The sequence below is a fragment of the Ovis aries genome, chromosome 1 (assembly GCF_016772045.2).
Source record: "Ovis aries strain OAR_USU_Benz2616 breed Rambouillet chromosome 1, ARS-UI_Ramb_v3.0, whole genome shotgun sequence".
In the NCBI taxonomy this organism is placed as follows: Eukaryota; Metazoa; Chordata; class Mammalia; order Artiodactyla; family Bovidae; genus Ovis; species Ovis aries.
In genome coordinates this window covers 206,087,388-206,112,113 of record NC_056054.1, presented here as the reverse complement: position 1 = coordinate 206,112,113, position 24,726 = coordinate 206,087,388, and the positions used below count along the sequence as shown (strand labels likewise).

Here is a 24,726-nt window from a genome sequence, read left to right as displayed (position 1 = left end):
TCTCCCTCCTTTCGGGTCTGTGGCGACTGCCTCTATCGCTCCCGCTGCTGGCGCGGGTGGGTTCGCTGGTGAAAGTGAAGACGTCGCGGTAGCTGTCACCCAGTTCGGCTGTACTTTTTTAAACCCTCGCATATTGTTTGATTACTAATTCGAGTTAATATGATCTTTATGGCAACATAACAGTGGATAATTGGCCTTTTTTTCTGAACAACAATGTAAATCACAATCGCTTTATTATTTAATAACGTCAAACGCTTCGTTGGATTGGCCCCGACCGAGAAGACCTTTTCTTTCTAGACAGTGTTGTGGAGGAAGAACAATGAAGATCTAATTGTGGAGATTTCATAAGTTGGCTCCCGTAAATGAACAGCTTAGATATGGAAGTTCCAGCAGATGTGGGCACTACTCGCCTAGACACTCTACCCCCACCCCCCACCCCCAATGTACTCAGCCCAAACACTCTATTGGAGGTTTTTTGTGGTGGTGGTGGTGGTGGTGGTCCTCAGATCCTAGCAACCACCCAAATCTTCCAGTAGCAATTAGAGCTTTTATCGGGCTTGCTCTTCAGCCCTTTATGTTGCCGATTTAGCATTAAGGCATTGAGTCCACATACCAAATTAGCGCAACTCCCCAAGAGCCACAACCACCAATGCGCCCCTTCGGTTACTTTGGTTGTTGGACACGGAGAGCACTGACTCGGGGCTTTTAAAAAGTCTTATTTTGTTTTGATTTGATTTTTAAAACGGCTTCACCAACGCAGTGTCTTGGAATATACTTTTTCAGGTAGGGTTTTGCAGGAGGCACGAGTCATTATTTTGCTAATGCCTGCAAGAGCAGATGAAAGCCAGAGACCCCTCAAATGCAGATGGCAACGCTTGGAAGGATGGGCCCTCGAGGCCCGAATGAGAGATGAGTCACATTTGCCCCCAAAGCCCCAATTCTAACGGTTCTCTGTCGCGGCTCTTGCAGACTCTGGAGGACCGCTGTCTCTGGGGGTCTTAAGACTTTGGAGTTTTTTTGCAAATGGGGAACCCTCAGTATTTGCAGTTCGGGTCAAGGAGAGAGACTCCGAGTCTACAGCAGGTTTTGTTTTTTTTCCGTGCGCCCGCCTCTCCATTTTATTCAACTTCTACTGCCTGTCGGGAGGAAGAACAATTCGCCCCCCTCCTGCCCACCCGCCTCGCTTCTAAGATAAACAAGAGGTGCGAAATGCTTCGCCCGCACACGCGCCCTCGGGGCCCCTCTCCCCTTTCCCCCGGCGTACCGACTGTGCAGCTGTCCTCCGCCCAGACCTGAGTGGAGACACCCCACCCTTCTCTTCCCACCCGTATTTTAAAACCGTCACATCGACGGTTCTAGAGTCACGTTCACATTTTCGGCTCCTCTTCCAATTTTTTTCCGGTCCACTCTCCCCCTTTCTGAGAACCGAAAAAGTGACAGAGGAAAGAGTTGATAAAATGAGAGAAGGCCATGGATTTTTAAAAAGTTATTCCCCCACCCCACCCCGCCCTGTTAAAAAGTGTATTTTACCACAAGGAGTGCATTAGGAAACTTTCCCTAACAGGACTTGGGCGCAGTGTTATTCTTCTCCAGGGGCCCGCTGGCCTCCCCGCCCCCGCCGGACAATGCCCGCTTTGAGGCTCGGTGGCCTGCAGGCAGCGGGAGACGAGGGGACTGGGCGGCCTTCCTCCAAGGGGCCCGCAGCTGGGGGAGCGCCGGGCAGAGAACATGGCCGGGGAGGCGGGCCAGGCAGAAAGAAAAACCATAAAAGCACAAGTTTCCTCCCCCCCCGCCCCCCCCAACTCCCCAGCCCTCCACAGAAGTCGGCTTTGAGGACGTGGGGGAAGGGCGGCTGGGGAGGGGGATGTAAGAGGTTTTGCATTTTGTTTCTTTCTTATCCTGCCCCCACCCCCTCCCCCAAACATTTTATTTCGACACAGAATTGTGCAGCCTAGGGTTTCCAACCCCCTCGCCTTCACTCTTGGGTACCTGGTCTCTGGTTAATATCTCAACCCGGGTCTTTAACGCTCGAATCGACCCGACGCCCAAGCCTGGCCCCAGCCTTTCTCAACGCCGACTCCCCCTTCCACCCCCACTCCCCACTTCAAGCCTCCCCGCTCGGGATGCCGGGCCACAATGGAAGCCTCCAAGGCCAGGTACTCTGGGATGCTACTTTCTAGTTTGGGGTCTGTTTTCTCCCAAAGAGAACACCACCACACTCCCCTCCATGCAGCATCAAGGCAGGACCACTGAGATCAGCAGAAGCCCTTGAAGGGTTACCATATTGGTGCAAGCGTTTGTCTGATGTTTTAAAAGTTATACCAAACGGGGCGCCAAGGCCACGTGCTGTGCCTTCGAAACGCCGCCGCGGGCCCTGGCTTTCAGAGCCGCGGACGCCTGGCTGGCGCGGAGCGGGCGCAGAAGCCCCGCGAGGGCGTTAGGGGCCCGCGCTGTGCCGTAGTTCTGGCCGCAGCGCTGAGTGAAGCGTATTATCTGGAGCGTGTTTGATCTGGGACTGCGTAGTCAGCTTCTGCTTTATTTGTTTGTTTGTAATCTCATATTTAGCAAGCCGGGACGGTGGCAGCAAGGGAGAAAAGGAAGGGATGGAGGAGGGGGCTTCGCAGTAACCACACCCCTTCCTAATGAGTTAATTTCCATATTTGCGCCTCCCGTGTCTAGCGCCCTCTTTTTCGCGACGCTACCGTGCTGTTGCGTCTTGCGCTGCGCAGACGCCTCCTCTCAGGGTTGAAATGAAAAAGCTCGCGGTGGGAGCAGAAAATTGGTCTATTGATACGTTCGCTCCGAGTCTTGGTTGATTTTTTGGCATCACCGGCAACCGGTTATTCCCCACGCCCCAAATGGTGCGCACACGGATTGCAGAGGTCGCAGACACCCAGGCAGGCAGCAGACAGAAACCGACCTTCCTGCCTTTTCCCGTGCTCCAACTGGCCGATCCCCACGTCCCTTTCTTTTTACCCAACTCCAGATTTTTTTTTCTCTCTCTCTCTATCTCTAGGTGAGGACAAGAGAGGGCAGGGTCGCAAAGAAAGGGAGGATATAATCCCAAACGAATGAATCAAAAGTGAAAGTTTCAAAGTAGATCCCCGGTCCTAATCGAGAAAAATAATGTTATCTTGCACTCAAGAGAGTGTGCTGGCCCCGAGTCCTGTGAATGTCAGAGAGGAAAGGAGAGAAACTGAGGTTGTGAGATTTGTCTCTTCTCTGAGTCGGTTAAAAGTTGTGGCAAAGATAGTAAAGTTTTGGAAGACCCTCAGTCGAAAACTCGAGGCAGGTTTCAGGTGCTTCTCACCTGGTTTCCTATACATTTTTGTGGCAAGCCTGCTCAGGAAATTGGATAAACAGACTTTTACAATGTGCTCACAACCCCCCTTACCTGCACTACATCACCCTCCTTACTTTGCCGCGCGCTAACTAGGGTGTGGGCTCGGGTTTGAGCTCCAAAATAGCGTGCTTGTCAATTGCGAGCTGTAGCAATATCAAAGTGAACTGTCCCAAGTAACTCTTGTCTAGAAGCTGGGAAGAAGCTTAAGCAGCTCGCTTTAATGATGATTTGTAGCTCGGCGAGGGGCACGGACAGCAAACACCCCGCAGGTGTGTGCCGTAACACCACCATCCGGACTTGAATGTAGATTACTCTGGCGATCGTTTGATCAGCCCTTTGAAACCCTTCACAATTGCCTGTGACGAACGGCCAGTCTCAGTTTTTCTCGGAATAATGCCTAGAGGGTAAGTCCTTCGGGCTTTTAAAGAGCTCCAGTTTTTTTTTTTTTTTGTTTTTTTTTTTTAAGAAGAAAAAAAACCGTTCGATTTTGGTTTAGATAGACGTTGTCAACTTTGAGTCGCTAACAGGCATCACTCAAGCTATTCAATACTTAATGGCCGTTACCTTTGCTGCTTTTATATATATACTATATATATATAATATATATGTGAACGAAGTCATTAATTTTGTTACAAACTGCCCTGCCTGTTCGTGTGGGTGTTTATTATAGACATACATTATTATCATTAATGGCATTGTTAATCTTGTCTTAGTATGTTCTCTGTATTCTCTCTGTTATATCTCTTTGAGCAAGTGGGAGTTTAGCTTAAACATTAAAGCGTTCCAAAAGTAAAACTGTAGTTTAACCTGCCACCAACACCTTCACACCATCCCCCATCACCAAAATGAAAAAGGTAGTGCCTGTTCAGCCTTTAATATTTACTTTGAGTGTTTATATAAGGGGAGGAAAATGAACTTTTGTCTGAAACGTGCAACAAGCGGCACTTTGATTCCATAAAATAAATGTCAACAGTTGCAAGAGCTTATCAAACTAGGGTAGGGGGTGGAGGGTGGGAGTTGCAGTTGAATTAAAGGCCCATTCCTGCCATTTCAGACTACAAAGGGTTACACATAAATAAGTGCCACATTTGCCTATTGCAAAAGTTTTCTCGGTGCTTTCTAAGTCACAACAGGGGAGGAGGAAAGCTGTCGTTTATTATCTGCTCTGGGCAGGAGCAGACCCCAGTACCACGAGGCTCTTAGCTTTGGCCGGCAGAAGAGGGGTAGCCTTTCAACAGCAGCCCCCTTTGTTCTCCCGATCTCTTTCCCAATTTCAAGCTTCACTTGCACATCCCAAGTTTGTGTGTTAATGACGCTATTACCATCTGGCTCGCCCTACTTTCCAAAAGATATAAATCTCCTAGCTCCATTGCCCGCATTATCATTTAAGTGCCACCATAGCCAGAAGAAAAAGATGCTTTCAAGACTCCAGATTCTCTTGCACGGACTACCCCTGGCATGACTCTTCCACGATATTTATAGACTATACATTGGGTTCGGGAGAGCTCCCTGAGAGCCCTGATTTCTCAAAAGCTGTCCCTCCAAGCCAAGGAAGACATGCTACTGGGTGAAAGGAGGATTTCAAATAAATTTCCCCTTAATATATTTTTGGTTGTTTATAGCAAGCAGATCGTTTGCCCCAGCACAGTTTTATGTGCCTGTGTCTCCCTTTCTCCTGGTTCAGGTTTGTAAAAAGTCGAGGTACAACTCCTAGACATTCAAGATGTGCCACACTCTTCAAACCCTATTTTGAGTGGGAGAATAGACTGACCTCTTTATGGGAGTGCGGGCAGGGGTGAAGGGAGGAAAACAGTCCTGTGAGGCAACTTTTGGGAGCTGGGACAACTGCATCCACTCTCTTAAACCCTCCCTTTTATAGTGCCTGCGTAGATGTGTAGAGTGATTTGCGTGTTTTGAGCGCAAAAGCTGAGAAACTACAACAAAAAGAGTTGGGCTGGCTTGCGAGTGACTCCACAATGACTTCATTTATCTGACCAGGTCTGAGTGACCAGAGCAGAGTAGAGACTGCCTCCAAGCGCACGGAGTTTAGACTCAGGCCACTAACTGATTTGAACAGCTCATTTCCCTCTGAGAGCTTCTCCTGTCTGTGGCCCTAGATGGCCATATCCAGGGGCATCTCTCTCCTTTTCAACGCCATCTTCACGGAGGTGAGTTCCACTAAGATCAGCCAACCCCACAGGTGGGAAGTGGAATTGGAAAGGTGAACTTCTCAGGTTCCTAAGAAAAGGTTTTAAAATCATCAGGATTTGAGCAGACCCCTCTCTCTGGGTCTTAAAAAAAAAATCTTGTCAGACAGAAAAAAAAGAAATTGCATTCTTCTGGAGGGATGAAAAAACTCACCTGAATATATTCCTAATACTTTGAACTGAGCACAGAAGATACCCAAAACAGTGATTAATTTATATCACACCCGTGTCGCTGTTTGCATGCAAAACCCACTTTTTTTTTCCAGTTCACTTTCCTGCTTTCCCCCCCCCCCCGCCCCAAACTCAAAAAAGATCTTGTTTAGAAATGTGTATCCCTATTTTTTCCTTTTGAGAATATTATCAAGTTGATATGAACAAATTGCAGAGGATATACCATTTAAGTAAGATGCACTTTTAATCACTGATCATTAAAATGGTTATGTTAAATATACTCAATTACATGCATGACTTAACTCTAACAGTACTTTCTATTCTCCCAGCTGCTCACGTATTCCTTAACGATAGTCTGCAGTAGAAACTTGATTATGCTGAATTCATACATTTCGATGAATTTCATCAGCCTAATTAATGCCTCAGTTTGGTCCTGGGGTCTGAATGAACCCTCTACTATGTTTGAGGTTAAAGGCAGTATTGGAATGTAGTCGGTTTTTCTTTTTTTCAAAGAACTCATGAAGTACTTTGGAATTCCATTAAGAAAGGTAGGTAGCAGTTGTTAAACAGAAAGACAGCAAAACAAGGACACCCATCCTGACGACAGAAGAGAGACGAGACTACTCTCTCATCCTTCCTTCCATATCAGTGTTTCTGGATTTGATAGACAATCTCCAAATATTTAGTAAACAGGAAATTACCACCTGCCCCCTTATACCTTAAAACTATGCTAAAAAGGAAAAGTTGAACATAGAGTTATACTGCTGCTAAGTCGCTTCAGTCGTGTCCGACTCTGTGCGACCCCATATACAGCAGCCCACCAGGCTCCGCCATCCCTGGGAGTCTCCAGGCAAGAACACTGGAGTGGGTTGCCATTTCCTTCTCCAATGCATGAAAGTGAAAAGTGAAAGTGAAGTTGCTCAGTCGTGTCCGACTCTTCGCGACCCCATGGACTGCACCCTACCAGGCTCCTCCATCCATGGGATTTTCCAGGCAAGAGTACTGGAGTGGGGTGCCATTGGCTGGTGGCTAAATAAATTCCCTTTAATTCATCAAGACTGTCCCTACTCCCCACCCTTCTTCCTGCTCCCGTAACTTTTAGACGGCTTTCCCCTCCATTTCAACTTTTCACGTTTCCCAAGGAAGCACTCAAGGCCAGCATTCATGAGAAACTCCAGTCACCCCCCATGTGGGTAACTGCATTCAGTCTTTTCAGGTGTAAATTAACATCTGAATACATCTCAACCTTGCTGACCCTTGCCACCACTGCTGCCATCCGGGCCTCAGCAGAGTCTCAGCTAATCTACAAGGCCACAATTGGCAGGGCAGACTGAGGTCGGGTTTCCCAAACCCCGCCCCCAACAAAAGGACCGAATAGTGCTCATGTTGCTGGTGAGAGCAGGACCGGTATCTGCCCATGTCCAGTGAGACACCTGTGGAAGAATATCATATAAGACATTTTTTTGGTGGTCAAGGAAAGAACTGTATGGAAAGAGGAAGGTAAAAAGATATGGAGGCATCTGTAAGAAATGTCCCAACCAGGGCAGCTGACACTTGAAACTTTTACCTCACTTTGAGTTCCGGAGGACAAACGGTTCAGGTCAGAAGAACCTCCCTCCAGCAGGGGATCCACTGCCTCAGATCCTAGTGGCCGCAGGGCAACCTCATACCTCAACACCAATCTGATGGAAGCAGAAGGATTTGAGATCTATAACTAAATTACCACTTGGAACTTTGTGCTTGTTATGCTAATGTAATGACTTCTGTAGTAAGAGTATATTTTTCAGAGTTGAAAATGAGCTTTTTAGAATGCTTTGTGTAATGACAGACATTAGACAGAAGAGACGAAAGTGCCAGCTATGGTGGCACAATATTCCTGGCAAACACCCTGAACCATTTTAACAGATAAGTGGAGACCCAGATAGTGCGTTTGTAAAATTGAGCTTAGAGTGAGTTCAGGGAACTGCCTGAGAAAACAGGTGCAGCCAGAGTACTGCAATGGTGAAGATGCTCTTCAACCCCCACCTTTTCTCTCAGACCTAGTTGAGGAGTACCATGCATCACTCAGTCGCTTGGTGTGGATGCCTGGGTAGGAAAAGAGAAAAGTGAAAGTGAAGTCACTCAGTCGTGTCTGACTCTTTGGGACCTTGTAGACTGTAGCCTACCAGGCTTCTCCGTCCATGGGATTCTCCAGGCAAGAATACTGCAGTGGGTTACCATTTTCTTCTCCAGAGGAATCTTCCCGACCCAGGGATGGAACCCAGGTCTCCCACATTGGAGGCAGACGCTTTAACCTCTGAGCCATCAGGGAAGATCTGTTACCTCCAGCTCATGATTTGTGTGCTCTTAAATTTAGATTGTAGACAGTAAAGGAAAGAAATATTTTCTGTGTGGTGGTGGGGGTGGAGGGGGTGTGTATGAAATTATATAGAGAAAAATGAACAACTTAAAAATTTCAGAGCCATATACACGCTGAGGTTGTCCAGTACATCTGTATCCAGTTTGTCATATCTCTGCACTGTCTGATTAAAGAATTCAGGCAAATTCTCAAATTTGTGATATTGACCTCATGTGATTTATGTCTCAAGAATCAAGGACAAGATGATTTAATGATTTAATGCACCACATTTCTAAATAGCCTGGGATGGGATCAGTCATTTCTCATAATCGTAAGTAAGATAAATTCACACAATGAGCAAGTATCCAAGAAGAGATCTTGTTTCATCAGTTACCTGAATGTCCTTGATCAGAACTCAGTTACTCCCAGCCTGGTTATTTTGTGCCTATTTCTTCCCCGCTCCCCGCCTTGCTCTGGCCTTGCCCCCACTTACCCATGGCAGTTACTTCGGAAATAAGGGACCTGGTTGCTGGATGGATTTTCATCCCGTCTACATGTCACAGGTTCCAAATGTCAACTTGCAGCTATGGAGAAGCCTGTGAACTATGATAATGGATAAACTCTGCTGTGTTAACAGTCCTGTTTGGGGCTGGAGCAAGTTTGCCAAGACATAGTCTGAATGAGTAGGGGGTTTCTGAGAACTTGTAAAATGAAGCCAATTTGAAATGTTGGCACTGAATGCTGAGCTTTTTATAATAGCCCACGTTGTCCCATTTTCTTCTAGAGTTGAATAGGAGCAAAATACCTGGCTTGATGCAGTGGTTCTCTGACAAATGAACTAATTAGAGGTGGTGTTTCTTAGTTTACCGCAAAGATCTTAACCGTGGTAGATGTGGGAAATGCAGATTCCAGTAGCTTTAGTTTTAGAAAAGACAAATTTTACGCCTTCATGCTTTGAATTTATAAACTGAATTTGTCTAACCTAGCTTGCTACTGTCTGATCTAGTACTTTGCTTTGTACAAGTGGGTCTAGGTAGGCTAAGGGTAGCTGTACTATTTAATACATCATTTCATTGACAGAGCAAATCTATGAATGAAATTACCTTTCACCTTTGGTGTGTAAAGGATTCCAATTACAGAATGGTATGCAAATAGTATGTCAAGGTCATGAGGCTTCTTAGCAAGGTTCTTGTGAGATAAATTAACCTTTTAATCACATAATTTAATCTACTGAGTGGCGTAGATTCCACAGTAGGTCCACCCAGTACCACTTTAAAAACACTGCCAGTGGTGAAAGAAGTCATTGAGTTGAAAGTACTTTATCTAAGATAAAAGGGGAGAAAATATAGATAAGGATTACATCTTCTTCATGTTCTCATATGATATGGCAGCATTTGTACATGGCAGATTGTAGAGAGAAAGCCAAAAATGCAACTAGAGACAGCAACTTTGAGGCAGAGAAAGAGAGATTATGGGTTCCTGCTACTTATGATCAGATGCCATTCAGTTACTTTTGAGCCGAAAGATTTATATACTGCAGAAATCCTGATCACATTGATGGAATGATGTAGGACTTCAAAGGATGGGTGTTGAAGTTGTTGAACATTTAGTTTCAGATTTCAACTCCAAAATCCACATCTGAATTGCTCATTGGCTCAGGGAGGAAAATGCCTGATTTAAAATTCTCTCATAAACTCTATGAGAGGAGACAAACTTAGATGAGGTTAGAAATAGCTTTGAATCCTAGATCCCAATGTTTTTATACTACTGGATAACAGAAGAAAAAAAGGAGCACCTGGTCTCTAACCAGGAGAGAAGCCTATTTGAAATATCCCAGCAGGTCCGTCCATGGCCAATCATAGAGACCATGACATTTAAACCGTCTAGGTAGTTCTGGTCTCATGTCATCCAAACAGCATATTTTTCAAACTCACAAATGCCAGATCGTGTTATTTCTGTGGCAAGGAGTTGCTTAGGATCTGTGACAGCTGAGTTTTTCCTATCGATTATGTGACAATGCAGTTCATTTATAGAGCTCAAGGAAATGGGAAATGCCTTCAGTTTAACAAGAAGACCCTAAATTCAAATGCTGTGTGGTATTTACTTGCAGAAATCAGAATTCAACTTGGAGAAAGTGAAAGAGTGGCTTCAACTGTGAACTCAAACTTTAATAGCTAAATCAGCCACCTAGGTGGGCTATGATTGATAATGGAAACCGAAGCCTTAAGTTTACAGATAAATCACATAAGAAATCATATCTTACATAGAGAATTCATGTTTAGATCGATGTGTGTGTTTGAAGTTACTCTTAAATTTGAAACACAAGTGAATCCAAAATGTAAAAAACAAATCAAAGGGCACTCTAGTGAATTTGGGGTGTGTGTGTGTGTGTGTGTGTGTGTGTGTGTGAGTGGGAGAATGTGTGATGATATGTGTGTGGTGGGGTGGAGGCACTAACTTGCAAACACTTTGAAAGAGCTTTTTCAGATTTATCTTAAATTCTGAAACGATTTAACGTGCACACCTTCTTCCACTGCATCCACAGGTAAAAATATTATTATTTCTCTTGAGCCTCAATTCCTAATCATTTTCTCTGTCGCAGGAAACAGACAGGCATGCAGAAGTAACTAGACGTCCAACACATGCCAAAGTCTTGCGGGCCCAGGATTTCAAACAAAAGAAAACTCGGGTAACGTGACTGTAAATCAAGGGCGCTTGAGACCATAGACATGCGCACCCAGAAGGGTTAATCGGCGGAGGGGGAGGAGAGAGGCTCCTCCCGCGGTCTGTGTTGAGTCAGACTGCAGAAAGAGAACCAGAGCTCCAGCCGGCGAGTGGGAGCCCGGCGGTCCTGCACCGGGCGCGGTCCCCCTGCTGGGGGGGCTGGGGTGGCGCCGGGCTGGGGCAGGGCGCCACCTGGGAACCGCGGACCCGGCTGCGACCTGCGCGCCCCCTGCCCACCTCTTGGTGCGTCTGCTTTTTTATTGCCTGCAAGTCATCTTGCACGTTGAAGGCGCGATTATCGACAATTTGTCAGCCCCAGTTTGTCGCTGGCAATAACTTTTGGTGAGGTTTCACTGGCAGGCATTTGAGTTTGGGGATGAGGAAGCTGGTGGTGGGAGGGCATTGTCGTGTGTGCTGCTTCTCATTTTGACGTGGCCCCGGGCAGGCAGAAGAAGGGAAAGGAGCGTTAATCCGACCACAGTCACTCCAGCATACAAGTCATGGGGATCCAGGAGAGAAAACTGGTTCCTTCTCCTACGAACTTTCCCCTTTCCCCCAGGTTCCTCACAAAAGGGCCTCATCTCTCTCTCTCTCACACACACACACACATACACACATAATGTGTGTCCTTGGGCCTACAAGTCATTTCAGCAACCTGGGACTGAGTGATAGCCCAGATAGTTCATTTGTTTTGCTCACCTTTTCCTTGGTGTTTGTGGCTATGGATGTCTCTCCAACACTCAGGGCCAGGGCCCTCTCTCTAAACTTGACCCCTTCAATTCGTGCCCCTCTTCTTGCCTCCTTCTGGGACTAGTGGGTGTGGTGCCCAAGAGGCTGGCCTTTCTCAAGGCTGGAGCAGCTGGGGCAGCTGCTTGGGAGCAGCTGCCGGTGCCTCACCCCTCTTTTCTCAGTCTTTACAATTCAATTTCAAAATTTCTGTCTTCAACAATTTCCTAAGGAGCCTTTGAAGGATGCCAAAAGAGTGAGCCCCTTTTCTAGTGGTCCTGTCTCAGCAGAAGGCAGGCACTGGCCAGGTTGCCTTAGCTAGCACTCCCCAACCTTTTTGCCACCAGGGACCAGGTTCCGTGAAAGACAATTTTTCCACAGACAGGGTCGGTTGGGGTTGGTGGGGGTGGGGATGTTTCAGGATGATTCAAACACATTTATTGTGCACATTATTTCTATTATTATTATATCAGCTCCACCTCGAATCATTAGGCATTTAATTAGACCCCGGAGGTTGGGGACCCCTGCCCTAGACTGTGCCCTTCTAGGAGTATTGCAGCGGATTGTTATAGGAAAGGAGGCTGGTGTTTGGGAAGACAGTTATGTGTGATTAAGAGGTGAAGGCAATGAGTCATGTAGTCCTTAAATGCCATCTAGAATTTCAAAGAAGTGCTATATCCTTTCCATGGTGTTTTAGACAGGAGTGCTGTGCCCACCTGGATTGAGGGAACAGCCCCGGCAAAGTCTCAACACAGGTCAAGAAGCTGGCGAAGGCAGTCAGCTCTTGCATCGTCCACCTTGTTTCTGGAGCACAGCCTGGCTAATCCTGGGGCTAGAGCTCAGAACCAAGTGGGAAGTTCTCACTCTTCAATCTCACAATTCCCCACTGACTTTCTTGGCTGGCTTCTCATCCTTGATTCCAAAAAGAAAATATGTGTGTATACAGAAAAGTTTCCTCCCGCAAAGGAGTTTCCCTTAACGGCTCTTTCTCCTTTGGCTGAAGTCTGCTTCTGGGAAAAGGGGAGACGACTGAAGTATTTTTGAGAAACAGAACGATAAATAGTCTCACACACATAACTGTAGGATAGGTTGCTGATTGTCATCAGGAGCCTTGAGTAGCCAAGCAAACATTCTTCTGACCCTCAACCTCAGAGTTATTTTTCATTCCAGTCCCCCAACCACCACCACCTCCAAAACTTTAACAAGTAATTAGTACCCCAAATTCCTCCCTTAACCAACACGCATTAGAATCTATGGAAAAGATAGAGCATTTCTTTGAAATTCTAGATGGCAGTTAAGGGACTACCCGATTCTTGCTGCCTTCGCCTCTTAATCACACATAACTATCTTCCTAAACACCAGCCTCTTTCCATATTAAAATCCCTCAGCATACCTAGTATTTTTCCTCCTCCCCTTAAATTCTTATCCTTTACTCTTTTTTCCCCTCTGGAGCCCTGAACCAGATTCTCAGGATTCAATCATGGTCTTCTCCCAAACACCATGCCAAGTTAAAAGAGAACTTTGATGATTGCACTGAAAATACATGATACAGAAAATAAATGTTATAGTTGAATGCAGTTGACAAATGGCAGTTTGGGGTATGAGCAATGAATTCCATATTTTTCTAGGGGCTTCCTTTTACTTCATTTTTAGGATCCACTGATCCTAATAGAAACAAGTTAAAACTAAAGCTAGTTAGAGAAATATTAAAGAAAAACCACATTAAGCCCTTTCTGGACTGGCAGCCGTCAAATCTTACATAGCTGATGGTTATTTGGACAGACCTTCATACCACTGGAAACTTAGACTAACACCAAGAGCCCTTCTTCTCAGTATTTAATTATAAACCTGCAGAGTGAAGACTCCATACTGATTAAAAGAAAATCAATCAGTGCCTGTTAGCCATAACAAATCAATAAAAACAATTAGCTGAAGAAATAATATTAACAGCCTACCCTTGTTACCAAAGTTCCTGAAAATTTTGAAGCTTCCTACAGCACACATTATTGTCTTGTTTCCTACCTGATTTTATGGAATTTTTGCTTATGTTGTTAAAGTTGTTTCCTGGAAGTGTAACTTGAATGAGTTTTACAATCATTTTATACCATGGTTCCAGAATAACTCTGTCACCAAGGCTCTGAATAGGTCTACTGGTATGGGGTTTTAACATCCTTTCTACCCAGTAAAGTGACCACACATTATAGTGGAAAATCCACCAAGCTAGAAGTGCTGAGCAGGATCTAAGTAAAGAGATAGGACCAGATGATCTCTTAAATCCCTCCCAGTCCCTGAATTCTGTAGTTCTAGAACCAACTGATGAATTTTCAACATAAGAGAAGACCCAGGTTTATGAATCTTCTAAATATCTATTTATTTCATTGTTTTTTTAGTAGAAATTTATGTAGAAAACTGATAAGTGATTTTTGTTTTTTTCCTGGGAGAGGCCCTAACTTTGACTTGAGGAAACCAAACTAAGACTTGGCACTGTTTTCTTATGTACAAATGAACCATTGTCTCATACTTTAACTTCTTTTCCTTTTCAGATCCAGCTTAGAAATAATGTTTCACTCAAGATAAGGCTTGTGGTTTAGGAGATTCTGGTCTGGCCTGCCTCACTTTAAGACTTCTATCATCTCTTTTCAAAACCTGAGGAGGACCTCATTTCCTGTTTGATAGTTCTTCATGCTGTGCCAGCCTCCGGGTCTTTAACGAAGCTTGCCAAGAGTTCCCAGCTGGGAAGGACAGTCTGAGTTCATCATAGAGAATGAGCTGGCACCACAGTTGTAGTGACTCAACAACCTCATTGCCTACTTTGCAGTGGCAAGAACCACACTATCTAATTGAAAGACCTGTGTTTTAACAAAGTGCAATTGGATCACATGGCAAAATCTTCTCAAAATATGTCTCCAGTCTTTGCTTTCACTGGATGTTTTGAACCCAAAGGAAATTATATTCTGAATTATATTTGGTTTTTTTGTTTTTAATTGAGATTAATTAACAGATACTTGGTTTTATGTCCATTCCGTTCTAGGAATTTAGTGGTGATTACAAAGCAGTGAAAATAGGTCACAGCAAAATGAACATTCAAGATTAGGTTAAAGCATTCCTCTGAAATTTCAGTATTCATTTTTGGAGTGTCAGTTACTACATTTCTGTAATTCATCATTTTTTTCTTTCTTGGCTTACAGTCAAGATGAGAAATGATATCGAGACCAAAGACATTGTTTTGTTACATAGCCAGTGCTTTTTAAAATGCAAAACCACCCTCCCCTCACCAATGCTTAATCGTTTGTGTGTATCCCACACACACATATGCTAGAGGAAAACCTTTCAAGACTTCCAGGACCCTGGGTCGTGTAAGAGGCAGATGAGAAAATTAAAGGAGGACCAGAAGGAGGCCAGAACAGTAGTAACACTAAGAGTCAATGATTTCACTTTACAAAAAGTCCTTGTATACTACACAGGCATTTTTAAAAAGCAAGTATTATTATAATTAACTAATATACTTCTAAAGTATTATGATTCTCATCTAATATCAAGATGTATATAGGAGGCGTTTAAAAGTATTTTGTATTATAATCTGTCACCAAAAATCAACTAGCAGAGTTTTATAATGTGTGTAGGTTTTCCCAATGGGAATTAAATTTTAATTTATAAGTCTTTCTATCACTGTAGAAATTTAGGACAAGATAGCGTTTGGTATTAACATAGAAGAATATTCTATAGCTGGTTTTTTTTAGCTTCAAATTGATCTAAAAGAAAGTACACCTTGAATTTTTCCTCCTAGTGTTCTTGTGTTATATTAGAGTATTTTCATGACATTGTTTTTAATGTAAATATTATTTTATTAAGTCATTAGTTAAAAAAATATTTTTAATATAGAATAATGGTCACTTGCTTTTCTCTTAATTTTACTATTTCAAGTCAAGCAAAAATGGACATTTTTCTCTCAGAAAAAAAATTGAATGTGTTTTTGACACAAAAATGAATATCTAGTTACAGTATTTTCCCCCAACTAAATTAGCATTTATGGTGGATTTTATTTAAAAGCTGATTAGTCTCAAAGAAAAGCAGAGAGATAATAGAATTTCCAAGTAAATTATGTTGTTTTAAAAGTATTTTAATACATTATTCAAATTGTTTTCAGTTATTGGTTTAGGAAAAAAAAGCAATATCTGTTACAAATGTGAAATTTGGTTTTGAGAGACCTTACAAGTTCCAATTTCTTTAGGACAACAGTGAAAATTAAAGTCATAGACAATTTAGAACTCCTTCAGTTTTTTCCTTTAAAAAAAAAAAAAAGAAAAAACTTGTGATAGGCATCTCTGCAAGGTAGGTTTTAACATATTTTTTTCCTAATTTTTTTTCCCTTCTTTCAGTAAGAAGGATAAGCTTTTAGAGTACCCAGTCACCGTGGTAACTGCCAAAAAAATTCTCCTGAAGTTTGAAGAGGTCAGCTAGCAGGGTCAACAACTCTAGCCTCTCTCTGAGCTCGGTCTAGCATGCCCCAGCCTGCGGTTGGAGTGTCAGGCCAGATCTGACCCTGGGAGGTGGACTATTCCGGCTCTGATATAAATTTTTTGAGTCAGTTCATGGCCTGGACTCTCCAGGTGGCCTCCAAAATCGATTTTGACCCCCTGACCCTGTCTCACGGAGGCATAGCATCCACCCTAAGTAAGGATTTAGCCAGGAATGACAGCTTTCCACTGAGTGTTATTGGGGACAGTATAAACAGTTTGGAAAGCAAGTAAGGAGGTGTGAGTGTTAGAAATCATTAAAAGCACATTAAAAAACAATTAAAATTTTTTTCTTAGCTTGAAAAAGTTTAAAATGTTTATTGGTTGTGTAATTCTTACATGATTTTTAAGATTTTTTAATCAAAAAAGTTTTGAATATAAATACTCAATGAACCACACATCTTCATCCTTTTATATACTTTGTTACAAATATACAAATAAGATAGTCTCACTTACAACAAAATAAGTACAGCAGGGATGTAAAACTAGGGAAAAGAAAAGCTAGTTATTAAAATACATAAATAGATAAAGAGTTTCAGGTATTTTATCTTATTTGCTCAAGTATTTTAAATATTATATTTCATGTGCTTGTGTCTTGAAATGTTTAAAATGTGAAAATATGGAACCTTAAAAAGAAGCAACCACCATCTGAAGAAGATAAACTTGTATTTCACTTCAAGTGCCTTGGTACTTTGTAAAATAACTAGCTGATATACTCATTTGGATACAAATGAGGTAAAAATTATAAATAGGGAAAGTTAGATCTTTAGAGTCAAAGAGGGAAAAAGAACAAATTTATAAATGTATAGTGTCTTAGAATTAATTTTATGTATTTTCAATAGTTGAAGATATCAGCAGCTTGGGAAATAAATATAACGTGTAAATCATCAGTGATTCTTTTTCCTTCTTCTTCTTCATTTTTTTTTTTTCTCCCAGATGCCACCCTGAATATTTTATTTTCTCCAAGAAAGTGGACTACTCTTTGAGAGTTCTAGCCTGTGAACTCATTATGTAAATGTGGTCATCAAGCAAGACAAAACTGCCAAGAGAGAAGATTTTATCCGACGAACATTCCTTCTTCCAGTGGTACTTTGCTCAAAGTTTCCCCCATTTTCCAGTGATGTTGAAATGGCTCCAGAGCAACTCTACGGGTAGCTAAACTGAGATGCCATTTCATCTGAATCCTTTGTAAAAATTAGATTTTAAGTAGGGGTGAATGTCCTTTCCGGAGAATAAACCAGGAAGAGTGGAAGCAGAGGGGGAGGAGACTGAGCAGTTTATACACATATATACTCTTTGTGTTTGAAGGCCTCTGTGTCTTGGCTTCTCACTATGTTAAATCCCTATTATAAAACTTATCTTCACAAAGCCTATTATAGTATTCTGAGAACAAATTGGACCATGAATAACTTAGTTGGAAGTGTAGATTATTTTCTACTTAGGGAAAGTTAGAGATGACAACAGCTTAACTAAAAGAATAGTGATTAATCTTAAATAGATGGATTTCAAAGTTTCACTCTTGATAAAGAGTACCTTTGATAGTTCCCCCCTTCAGACTCATGTTTCCACTTTCTTTGCATTAAGAGTTGTCCTAGTGATTACGCTGTCCACCTAATACAGCATGGCTCTGATTGTGGATCCTTTTCTTACAGTTTGTTAATCTGTCTGAGAGGTGGCCAAAAAGACATTCTACTTCCTATTGGTAAATGTATGATTTCAAAGTGGTACCCATGCCTAGATATCAAACTCACTGTTAGGAAAGATATGTTGTATAAATCATAATTTCTCAACTAGATAAAAATTATTACTTAAAAAATCTTAAATTTGTTTTAATGCCCTATAACTTACAAAGCACTTCTCAATTCATAATTTTGTTTGATCCTTAGAATAATGTCATGAAATAATATCATTAATCCCATTTTACCAAGGAGGCAGCTGAGTCGTTGGCACACTGTGATCCAGCTGATAAATGGAACACCTCGGATACCAACTCAGATTTTATAGCTTCTGCTTCAAGCCTATAGCACTAGGCTTTTTAATTGTTTTTATGTTCTATATCCCTGAAAACCAAGATTTTGTATTAAGGAGCAAAGTTTTTTATATTTCAGAAAAAAGTTATGACACAATTTGAAAACTTTTTTTCATTTAGAAATGAATTTTACTAATTATTATTTTATTTTGTGTGTATCTATCTATGTATCAATGGTCTTTCAGAATTAGTCTCTAGAAGTCAAACATGGGCAGCCCTACATAAATTAAATAACTACCTGGAATTTTTTAAATGAACACGAAAACCATTGATAATACTATAGATGAGGTTTCTTGTCTAGTGTTTTTTGTTTTTATTTTTTTAGCTCTGTTGAGATATAAATGACAAATAGAATTGTTAGATATTTAAAATGCACATCATGATGATTTGATATAGGCATACATTGTGAGGGGATTCCCCCGGTCAATTAATACATCCATCACCTATGCATTTATTTATATATTTTTCAAGGAAAATATTTACGTTCTACTGTCTCTCTTTTCTTTTGGCCGTGCCAAGTGGCATGCAGGACCCCAGTTCCCTGAACCAGGAATCGAACCCATGCCCCCCACAGTGGAAGCTTGGAGTCCCAACCACTGGACCTCCAAGGAAATTCCATTAAGTTCTACTCTTACTAACAAATTTCAGTTATTCAATACAGTCTTATAAACTATAGTCACCATGTTACACATTAAATTTTCAGACTTTATTCATCTTATAGCTGAAAGTTTGTACTCTTTTATTAACCTCTAATTCCCTCACTCTCCAGCTCTGCCTTCTAGTGTTTATAAATTGGTACTTTTAACATCTTATCAAGTTTGGATAAACAAAGTTGTGAAGGGCTACTTCCTGTTTCTCTTGGATTTTTTATTCTATGTGTATAAAAAAAAGTTTGCAAACTACTTTATGAATGATAAATAAAAGGTGTAGTTCACCTGATGTTGATGTAACCTATCTAAACACAGAAATAAAAAAATACAAAAGGATTACAACATGTGATTCTAATTAGGCTTTTGATTATATTGTTTTAATTATGTAATATAGGTATGTGGAATGTTATTGATAACATGAAAAAATCCTTTTTTTTATTTCTTAATTTATATGCTTAGTCACTTTATATATACTTAAATCAAGGTTTTTGCTCCTGAATTTTGCTAGCAGCTAGACAAATCCAATCAAAGTTTTTAGGATTAGGAAAAAATGAAAAGGTGTCTGGGAAAGGGAAAATAAGTGTTCTGGTTGAATGTGTATTAATAATGAAATACATATATTATAAGCTTTCTTGGGCCAAGGTTTTTCGCTTATAATATGACATTAGACTGAGAATTGTTAATTGTGATTTCTAGTAGATGTTAAAGCCCCCAAGTTCAAACTTCTAATGTCTTCTCTAGAATTTGCAAATTAAGAAATGTAAAAATAAAGACTCTCATATTCACATTGATATGTTTGCTTAGATGCCCTTTTTGTTTGGTACATACCAGTCTCATTAACCTTATTCATATCTGCCTTTGACAGCTACCATTGTCCTAAACAGGCTTTTTTCCCCCTGTCTTCCTCCCTTCCTTCCCCACTTCTTCCCTTCCTGCTTCCTTTCCTTCTGTCTTCCTTGTCTTCTCTTCCCTCCTTCCCTTCCCTCTTTTCCTCCCTTCCTCCTTCTTATGTTACTCATCAGTTTTTAAGTAGTTTTGTTTTAAACCCAGCTTGGGTTAAGAGGCTTATCTAAGGCAGTGCCTTGTGCCAGACAAATATCCAGCACAACACAACACTCACTGCCGCTGAACCTACAAGTAAGAGAAGCTAAGTACAATACCAAGAGTTTTCTGACAGCCAAACCCTACTTCTAGGGTAAACTTTTAATGTTATAGAGTCTCGCAATGTCCCTCCCTCTTGCTGTCTTCATAGTATTTCTAAGTCAACTAAGTTATTGGTTAGTTTCCATGTAAACTTCTCATGTTGCAAAAGAAGATAATGAAGAAGGAGGAGGAGAAGAATTGTTTTAGGAATCCAAAAAGAAATATTGTCAATTGCTACATAAAACTTGCATATAAGTACATAGAAGCACCACAGTAACATTGGGAAGCATAAATAAAGATTAAAGGTTTCTCGTTTTTCTTTTAAGTTACTCCTGCCCAATATACTGAGGTATCAAAGATATGTTTTCGTTCTTTCCTTCTTTCTCTACCCTCCTCTTTGTCTCCTGAAGCTGTTATCAATCTGAGAAACTTAATATAATTTTGCAAAATAGGATTTTCTTTTCAGTGATACAAACATTTTCCCCAATGAGGTTTTTAAGCAATTCAACCAGGCATAAAACTGTTTTATATTCTTCTGAAAGGAATATTATTTATCTATGTAGTAGAAGATCACAGTATATAGTGAAAATTCAGTCAATTATTTGTGTATTAGTTTCTATAATATCAGATTTTTTTCTATCTCTCAATATTGTAAATATATCTTATATAATTGACTGCTGATAGATGCAGTTTCTGATTATGGAACTTAATTTGCTAGAGTAACCTGTGTATGTTCAGTATTGTTGGGTGCCTACTATCCGTTGAATAAGCATAACTGACTACCTCTAAGTAAGTATAAGGTATTCCTTTAAGTTATTCAAAGATGAAAAGTATAAATCCCTGCCATCATGGAATTTTGTGGAAGTAAGGATTAGAATTTAAAAATATTTAAAAAGCTCAGGATTTGGGTCCAGCTATCTGGGAAAGAGAAATGGGCATGTATAGAAGTCTCTTCAGAATAAGTTTTTGGTAAAGGTTTGAACAAATGACTGAAAATATGGAGTAGCCTGGATAAGTTTGATAGAGAACATGGGCCTTAAAGTGTAGGTAGAGCTCTGATAGACAGACATGGGACCATATTCTATATGGAAGGGGAAGGTAGAGAATTGAAATTGTACAGTGTACCATAGAAAATGGTTTAATAGATTTAAAACATTCCTAGAATAACACAGAGTGAGGCTGAATATTCTGTTTTAACGGGCCATCCTATACTTTATTCATTTAGTAAATACTGTCATTTAACATTTTATTAATAATAAAAACATTTATCTTAAAGGGAGTTAAAATTCAGTGATAAATAGAATTAAGTGTGAGAAATCTAGTGCTTTTCATATTGGTTTATTCCTGGATCTGGGTGCCTCTGTGATCCTCAGTATCTCCATCTGGATATCTCTTTCTCATATTTGTGAAATAACATCAATTATTAAATAGAAGATCTTTATGAAAAATCAATTATACTTTTTCAAAGATATTTTGTGGGTCACTTCCTATGTGCCACTTGCACTCAGAGTTCCAATATAGGATTACAAATAAATACTGCATCTTAAAATGTATTGTTATTACTTTTAATATTTATTTATTTATTTGGCCGCACCAGGTCTTAGTTGTGGCTTTTGGGATATTTAGTTGCAGCATGTGGGATCTAGTTCCCTGACCAGGCATCAAACCCAGGCTCCTGCATTGGGAGCTTGGAGTCTTAGCCACTGGGCCACCAGGGAAGTGCCCAAATGTATTATTTTTAAGTCAGTGAATCTTCAGCTTGAGAGGAAAAAAATCGTTTTTTGAATTCTCCATTCAGAAGTTCTACATTCATGCTTGTATAAGTGAATGAAAGTTTAGAAATACATTTAAATATGTTTAAAAGGCTACTGTCGCCGCCGCCGCTAAGTCTCTTCAGTCGTGTCGGACTCTGTGCAACCCCATAGATGGCAGCCCACCATGCTCTCCTGTCCCTGGGATTCTCCAGGCAAGAACACTGGAGATATTTTGAAATCAGGAAGTCTCAGCCAGTTGTATAAACAAACTCAAAATCTCTGATAAAAAGATACTAAAAGACACAGAAGCAAGGAATAAAAGCTCAGTGAATACATTCTAGCAACCTCATACTCATCCTGCAATAATCAAAATAATACACTAATACAAATGTTTTTGGTGATGTAGTGCACAACAGTCCAAGAATGGAATGTTTGTTGTGTCAATCTTCCTAACATGAAACCTCAAGTCAAGTGGAAATTAAATCTCAGCTCCAAAGCTTAGAAATATTTTAAGAAGAAAATGTAAACACCAAACTCGAGTAAAATATGAGGTAAATAATGAGGACGGGTGTGAGGTTTTGTGAGGGCAAAGTGAAAGTCATTCAGTCGTGTCTGATTATTTGTGATCCCATAGACTGTATAGTCCATGGAATTCTCCAGGCCAGAATACTGGAATGGGTAGCCATTCCCTTCTCAGGGGATTTTCCCAACCTCGGGATGGAACCCAGGTCTTCCGCACTGCAGGCAGATTCTTTACCAGCTGAGCCAGCAGGGAAGCCAGTGAGGGCAAAGTGAAGTGAAGTCGCTCAGTCGTGTCCGGCTCTTTGCCACCCCATGGACTGTAGCCTACCAGGCTCCTCCGTCCATGGGATTTTCCAGGCAAGAGTACTGGAGTGGGTTGCCATTTCCTTCTCCAGGAGATCTTCGCAACCCAGGGACTGAACCCGGGTCTCCTGCATGGTAAACAGATGCTTTACCATCTGAGCCACCAGGGAAGTACCTGGTGAGGGCGAAAGAGTGGGCAAAAGAAACTTTTATTCTTATCTGTGGCTGTTTAATCAAGTTGGATAAAGCGCTGGTTAATTGTCCAGAATCATCTATTTAATTTCAATTTAACTTTGCCCTTCTACATACCCCCAAATTATAGTCCTGCTCTAACAGAAATCCTTCACATATAGTCTCCTTTTGGTCAGGAAACAAAACTTTTGAGTGCTCAGAGGGGACAAGGCATTATGTAGGTGCTATAGAAATAAAAAAGATGTTGCAATTAAAAGGAAAAGTGTCATACCCACCCCCCATCTCAAAGATACAAACAATATTCATATTTAAGGCCCCACCCAAAGTAAATTATTGACATTGCTTTTAGTGCCCACTTAAGGACCACTTGCTTTAAAGCTTTTCCTTTATATCAGATCTCCCCAGTACTGTACTTCTAAACTTGGCTATGGAATGGCAAACAATACACAGGTTTATAGAAGTGAAAGTGTTGTGTAGGATAAAAAGTGAAAGTGTCCCTTGTCACTTCTCCAAAAGTATATAACCTTCCAGATCTCAGATAGAAAGATAGATGGATGATAGCTGGATGGGTGAAAGGATGGGCGGAAAGATAGGCAGAAAGATGATAGGGAGTTGATAGATTGATAGGCAAACAGAAAATGAAGAACATAGATTCTATATCTAGAGAGTCAAGGTTTTGGTTCAAACTCTACTAGTCACCCCATATCTGATCTCACCTGAGTTTTCTCATCTATTAAATTGAAGATGACAATAGTACAATTGCATTGGGTTATTGCAAGGACTAAGCGAGTTTATATATGAACTGCTTAGAGCAGTGCTTGGCACACAGTAACCATTTTATGTGTAGTTAACTACTCTTCTTCTTATGACTACACATATACTAATTTTTTAAAAACGAATGAGACTTTGTGATGTTTTTCTCACTTCATAATATGTCAGGGAAAACATTCTTATAACACAGGTCAATCTAGTTCACTCTTTGTAACTGCTGCCTAATATCCCACAGGGGTGTTCAATCAGAATTTCTTTCACCATTGTCCTATTGATGGCCATTTAGGTTGTTTCCAGGTATTTCTGCTTCAAAGCCACTACTCATATCTTGTCCTTGAGTATAAAACAAGAGATGCAGAAAGGGCAGGGATATAGGCATTCCCATTTTATACATGATCAAAATGAGGCTCAGAGAAATTTAGTCAACTGCATAAGGTCAAACAGCTAATAAGTAACAGAGTTCAGAGAACTAGTTTAACACAGTTTCACACTGTTGTATCTCAAATTTTCCCATTTGACTTAAAATAGTTTCACAGACATTGTGGCCCTAATGTCATAATAAGACAGTTCTGCTTTCTGGAATAAGCACAAAGCATAAGTTAATGTGCTGCAAAGCGGGTATGAACAGAGAGATATAAGAGAATGTACTAAAAGACTGACTGAAATATAAACCTGGTGAGGTCCTAAGTACTACAGATAATACTGAATTTATGACCCTAATCTTAAAAGCGTAAATGGTTTGAAATCAGGATAAATAAAACATAGTGGCGGAAGAGGGAGTATAAAGGATGACTTGCTATTTGACTATTTGGAAAAATATTATTTGAAAAAACAGCCATATTGACCTCTCGTCTTCTGAGATGGGACACATTTGATTAACTCTGATCTGGCATTAGTATGACTGATATTAATACTTTATACCTCCCATACCCCAAATCTATAACCTATCACACTCTATTAAATAAGATAATCAAACCTTCATTAATTACAAATATGAAACTGACTTTAAATTATTGTACTCTTAGAACATATAGTCCATTAATAATACAATGAAGCATTAGCCAAGTATATTCCTCTCTCAGACAAGAAACTATTGTACAATGACTTCAAAGTGTATAGAGCTCATTGTGGAAATACCCTTCTCATAAGTCGACTTTCTAATTCCAACAGTATTTAACTTCAGAATTTTATTCTCAACTAGGTCATTCACTGTCTTTAAGCCTGGGACAATGACTTCTCCAAGTTGAAGTTTTCCTCCTATATAAAACATGGTTTGTGTGTTAATTTTGTTGGGCAATAGGTGAATTCATCTTATTGGTGTTTATCTGAAAGTTTG

The 24,726-nt window shown here is 40.9% G+C and overlaps 1 long non-coding RNA gene across 1 annotated transcript in view; it reads left to right on the top strand.

Annotated features, from left to right (window-relative positions):
• LOC105603076 (uncharacterized) overlaps window positions 1–19,496 on the top strand; it is a 44,440-nt gene extending 24,944 nt beyond the window's left edge. The window contains exons 3-4 of the long non-coding RNA XR_001022037.3: window positions 10,662–10,748; window positions 14,053–19,496. This is a non-coding gene — a long non-coding RNA (uncharacterized LOC105603076). The remainder of the gene's footprint in view (window positions 1–10,661; window positions 10,749–14,052) is intronic.
• The last annotated feature ends 5,230 nt before the right edge of the window (window positions 19,497–24,726 follow it).